Below are 6,205 nucleotides of genomic sequence, written 5' to 3'. Positions count from 1 at the left end.
TGTCTTTCTCTTCTTGGTTCACTTCTTGGCCGACTCATCCCACTCGCCAAAAGAAAGGAACCGTTGACCCCTCGGGTTCCTAAACATAATGTCGGCCGGCCTTCTCTCCACTTCGGCTGCTGTGGCCAATCTCATAACTAGGAACGGGAAGAGAATATTGAATTTTTGCTTCTGGATCACCTTCCACATCGACTCTCTGATGAATAGTAAGATAGCTATTTTCTTTCCCTCAGAATAGCCCAAATAAGAACAGTGACACGGACACGGATGTGGGTGGCATGTGTGCTAGGCAACAGATAATAAGAAATTATCTGTTGTCATATGCTTGCCTCGGGAGTTAGGTTCAAGCAATAGGGACAGAATTTTTCCTCACACTATACTCCCACTGAGCATCAGGGTGGCTGAGCTTCTTCAGAACCGGATCCAATAGGAGCTCTCCTTTAGTAATATTCGCCTTTATCTTCGTATATGCATCTCAGCTCGGCGATATTTGTAGAAGCTGCAGGAGAGCCTCGAATGCCTGAGTGAAGGTATCTAACTACTTCCTTCTGAGAAACACCATCTCTGCTTCCCAACTCAGGAGCTTCTCATAAAATTCATTCACAATTGATTCATTGATCTCCATTGGATCAAGCTCAATGAAACCCTACTAAAAGTAAGCAATACGGTCGTGGATTACCGATGCCATCTTCTCCTGTATATTGAGTTTCCACTCCCAATGAATAGCTCTTTTCTCAAGGCGCGTATATTAAAGTTGGGTCTTTTCATTAGCAAAGGTATCCAATTTATCGCTTTGGCAAAAGGCATGACCAGATGAAATGGCTATAGGGACAGATAATGATGTGGTGGGTTCCTTTCCCTGGCGGCACATCATGAAAAAGGGTAAAAGGATAGACTTTAGAAACAAAAGGCTAGTGGTGCAAAGAAGGCAAAAGAGGAATCAAGTAACAATCTAAAGATAGATACAATATACAACCATTAAGAGTTCATAGGAGTGTGGTATAACAAAAGACAACGTGTGTATTCTAAATGTGCGCGTAGTTACAACACACACATTGGCAGGTTAAAACAGCAAACTACAAAATAAAAAATTAAGCATGAGTTCCTCAATTAAGTGGCCTAAAATGCAAGCAACGAATAAGCAAAGATTAAAGCACAAGTAAGCTTAGGCAAACACAACAAAAGTGAATTGAATTTTTGTTGAAATTGAAATTGAAATTGTGCAAGTGAAAGCGCAAGGTTATATAGAATCGCAAAACAAATAATATCCAATTCAATAATGATCAAACTACTTATTCATCCAAAACAATGAAATAGTCACAAGAACAAAGCACTTGATTCGAAGAAGGACAAGCTTGATGAAAATTAAGTCAATTCAACTCAAACAATTTCAAAACATTCAAGAATAAGTACCTTGTTATGTCATTATATTGATTTTAAAACTATGATGAACAAGCAATCCAATTCACTTCAGTAAATTCAAATGCACTTATTAAAAATAATTTCACCAAAGATGCAACAAAACGTAAATGTTCAAATTTATTAGGTGCTAGTAATTTAATGTAATGAATAAGTGCGTTGTTGAATCTCAATCTTAAATATCATCTGTATCAACCAAAAGTGCACAATTCATGAGTAAATTGCCAAATAGGAATATAGTTTAACGCATATGGTAGCTACAACACATGAAACTAACTCAAAGTTCTATTTAGGCATTACATCGAGCAGTTGGTGCGCAGTGCACAAATCCATCAAATTCAAGCAAATCTCAAGCAACATTCAACTCAATCATCAACAAACAAACACTTCCAACTCATTTAAGTTGCAAACAACTAATCTCAATCTAATCTAGTTAATGAAATTAAAGACAAAAATTGTAATTAAAACTAAATAAAGAAAACAGAGTGACATAGATATAACCTGAATAAAGAGGGATGAAGAATGGAGGGAGATATTGCAGTGGCACTATGAGGTTGCCACTGCTAGAGTCACGACGGAACTGGGTAGTCGCCGAAAAAAGATAGAAGCGTGAGCTGGCACTGAGAGGAGCATAGCAAGCTCAAAGAAAAATGGAGAATGGTGGAAAAGGGAAGAAGGAGAAGAAGAAAGAAGAGAGAGAGAGAGAGAGAGAGAGAGAGAGAGAGAGAGAGAGAGAGAGAGAGAGAGAGAGAGAGAGGGTGGTGGTTGCCAACGACAAAGGGGTCGTCAGAAGAGAAGAAAGAGAGGTGGTGATAGGTGGTGGTGTGGTGTGTTATGGCAATGGTGGTGGTATGGACGAAGAAGAAAGAAAGGGATAGAGGGATAAAGTGCAAATGTTAGGGATCTATTTTCAAATTCATTCCCAAAACGACGCTTGTGCGTTCGCACACAGGTCCATGCATACGCACACTAGGTGAAAAAAAGGGGTGTGCGCACGCACAGCAGTGTGCGTGGGCACCCGACAGAGAGTTTTGAATTGGTGTTGCGTACGCACAGCTGGGTGCGTAAAGAATTTTTTTTTGAGTTAGTATCATGTATGCATGCGCACTAATGTGTGCGTGTGCACGCAGCAAGGGTGTGCGTACGCAACTATGCATGCATACGCATGGTTTAATGAAAATGAGGCAAGTGTGCATACGCACAGCAGCGTGTATATGCATGCGACAGAGAGTCCAAAATGATTTGTGCATGTGCACAGATGTGTGCCTACGCACAGAACCCTGTTTTTGCAAAATTTTAAGCCTTTAAGAGCACCAAACATGATATTCAACATAGGTTTTCAACCTCAAAATATATTCTACCACAAAAACACTTTATCAAAACTAAAATTCAACTAAACAAAGCTAACTAAGAGAAGAAAAATTTTAATAAGCAAAAGCTACAGGAAAAGAGGAGTTAGAAGGATGTTACCATGGTGGGGTGTCTCCCACCTAGTACTTTTCTTTAACGTCCTTAAGTTGGACGAGCATGACTTCAATGATCATTCTTTTGGGGCATCCCTAAAGAGGAAAACCTCCAACTCCTTGTTGTGCTTAACCTGTGTATCCTTTAATGGAAGAGTGGACTCCCTGACTTCTGGATGGGTTGGAAATGGTGGAGCTCCTTCATCTTCATTGCCAATTCCTCCCATACTCAAGCTCTTGTTGACACTTATCTCCTCATTCTTTTCGGGATGGACTTCAACTACTTCCTCCTCAATAATATCACAACCAAAGATAGAGTACACCTCCAGTGGTTGTTTCATGGTTCCTTCCAATTTAAACTCCACTACTTTTTCTTCGGCTTAAAAAGAATAGACTCCCGAAAATGCATCTAATTTGAACTGGAATGTCTTCATGAATGGTCTTCTGAGTAGGATAAAAGATGGCCTATTAGAGTCAATTGGAGGTGTCTCCAAGATATGGAAATCTACTGAAAAAGTTAATTCTTGAATGTTAACCAACACATTCTCCGTAATACCTACAACCAAAACTATGCTTTTATCGGCTAACACAAATCTAGCCCCGGACCGCTTCAACGGTGACAAATTCAACTTCTCATAAATTGAGAGTGACATGATACTCACACATGCTTCCAAGTCATGCATACAATCCATAATTTGCATCCCACCAATCACATAAGAGACCAAACAAGGACCGGGATCACTATATTTTTTTGGAATGAAACAAGAAATAAAATTACTCACTGGACTCCTCCCTAGCTCACTAATTTTCTCCTTCACGTACACACATCCTTAAGAAATTTAGCATATTTCGAAACTTGTTAGATGGCATTAAAAAGTGGCACGATTACCTCAACCTTCTTGAAAATTTGCACCAATAACTCCTTATGCTTATTAGCCTTCTTGGCCACCATTGGGAAAGGTATAGGAATTGGCTCTTCTAAGGGATTCTTCTGCTTTGGTTCCCTAGACTTCAATTGATCCTTCTCTCCTTTTGCAATATCTCCTTTTTAATCTTCATCCAAATTCACCTCCCCATCAACTTCTTCATCATGGGCATCCTGCATCACAGTTGTAAACTTAGGATCAATCTCCTCCAACTTTGTACCACTTCTTAGGGTGATTGCATTGATGTTACTCTTGGGATTTGGTTAAGGTTGAGAGGATAGGCCATTAGAGGTAGATGGTTGAGAGGTGTTGTGATTGTTGTTGGATGGTGGTAGTGTCAAATGGGACAAGACCTCGGCTATGGTTGTCATATAAGTTTCTTACTTCTTTTGGAACTCCCATAGCTCTTGGATGAAGGTATGAAGGGTGTCATTTACATGGGGTTGGTTAGAGAAAGAGGCTTGGTTGTTTTGGTGGAAGTTTGGTCTAGTATGTGGTGGTTGATATCTTGATTGAGGTGGGAATTGATATGGTAGTTGGTGATTTGATTGTTGGTTTGATTGTGAGTGGAGTGGGCTTTGTGGTTGGTATGGTTGGTAGTGGAATTATGGTGGTTGATGGTAGTAGGCTTTTTGAGAATGAAAAGGGTGATTTTGAGAAGGTTGTTGCCATCTTTGATTAGAATTATCTCTCCACCCTTGACCTTGATTTTTTCCATATTGATATGACCCTTGATTGCTTTGATGGAAGTTTCACCTTTGTGGATAAGGATTAGCCACCGCCAATATGTTGTCCTCTTGAATTTGTGGCATTCATCGGTGTCGTGACTACCACAAGTACAAATACCACATGGTCTAGAAAGTCCTTTAATCCTAGGTGGTTGAGGTTGAGGTAGAAGCATTGGTGGCAGTTGTTGACTTTGATGGATTTGTCTTAACAAAACAGTCATTTCACCAAGTGTCTTGGTCAAGATAGCATCATCGGAAGGAGAAATCTCACCAATAGACTTTGGTTGGGAGTTTTTCGTCCTCAAGTTTTGTGTTGAATCCGCTAAATCCGCAATGATTTTCCATACTTCTTTAATAGTTTTATGCTTAGTGAGAGATCCTTCACTTGAGGCATCAATAAGAAGCTTGTCTTGCGGAACTAAGCCTTGACAAAAATAGCTTATGAGTACCAAATCATCAATGCGGTGGTGAGGGCAAGACTCAAGCAACTTCTTAAACTATTCCCAATACTTATAAAGTGTCTCTCCATTTCTTTGCATAATACATGAAATTTCTTTCCTCAAAAAATTCGTCTTTTGAGGTGGAAAAAACTTTTCAAGGAACTCATTCCTTAATAAATCCCAGTTAGTTATTACCTGATCCAGTTGAGTATAAAATCACTCATTTGCCTTTTCCTCTAAAGAGAAAGAGAAAGCAAAAACCATCACAACTATCTCATTCGAACCATGTCTCCTTGCGGTTGAGCACACAACTTGAAAGTCCTTCAAGTGTTTAAGTGGATCTTCACCCGGCAACCCATGATACTTAGGAAGCAAGTTGATTAACGCAGTCTTAAGCTCAAAATTCGCATCTAAGTCCAGGTAACAAACTTGTAACAGTTGCAAAGTGATATCTGGAACTCCCGCTTCCTTAAGAGTGACTCTCCGTGGTGCCACCTAGGGGTGTACATGGCCCAGTCTGGCCCGAAGATTCGGCCCAGACCTGAACATTTTAAGGGCTAGTTTGGTGTGATTTCAGCGAGTTTAGGGCTGGATTTGGGTATCAAAAATAGACCCGTTTATTATTTAGGATCGGGTCTAGATCAAGGCAAACACGGCTTCACCCGACCCATGTGCACCCTAAGGGAGCGAAAAAAGATAAATATGTTTTAAATTAATTCCAATATTATGTTATATTAATTATAAGCTTATTATTTTATTTTTAGTCATACATGTTGAATTAGAAAAGAGATCAAAGAAGTATTAAATTAGAATTTATAGACAAATTCAAGTTCAAATATGGATATCAGTAAATAAGTGCATCATAAATAATTTTTTTTATAAATTATTGTTAAACCTTTAAAGGCCCGGTTTTCACCCGATTTGGATCCGGTATAATTGTGGCCCGAAAATGTTTAGGTTTCATCGGATATAGAACCGGGTTATGGTCTAAAAAATAGACCCAGTGTATATTTAGGACCAGAACTGGATTAGAAAGAATCCGGTTTCACCCGACCCATGTACACCCCTAGAGTTGAGATACCTTGGTTGAAGTGATTGAAATAGTGTCAAGTTATGCAACTAAAACACCCACACACGTGACACTAAGGTCTATATGATATAAAGAAAATCTCCCTACCTCCATGAGAAAAATGTCCTTCACAACCCCTTCTTCCACCATAGCCTCATCT

The sequence above is a fragment of the Arachis hypogaea genome, chromosome 6, assembly GCF_003086295.3.
Source record: "Arachis hypogaea cultivar Tifrunner chromosome 6, arahy.Tifrunner.gnm2.J5K5, whole genome shotgun sequence".
Classification (NCBI taxonomy): domain Eukaryota; kingdom Viridiplantae; phylum Streptophyta; class Magnoliopsida; order Fabales; family Fabaceae; genus Arachis; species Arachis hypogaea.
This window is presented reverse-complemented; position numbering follows the sequence as displayed.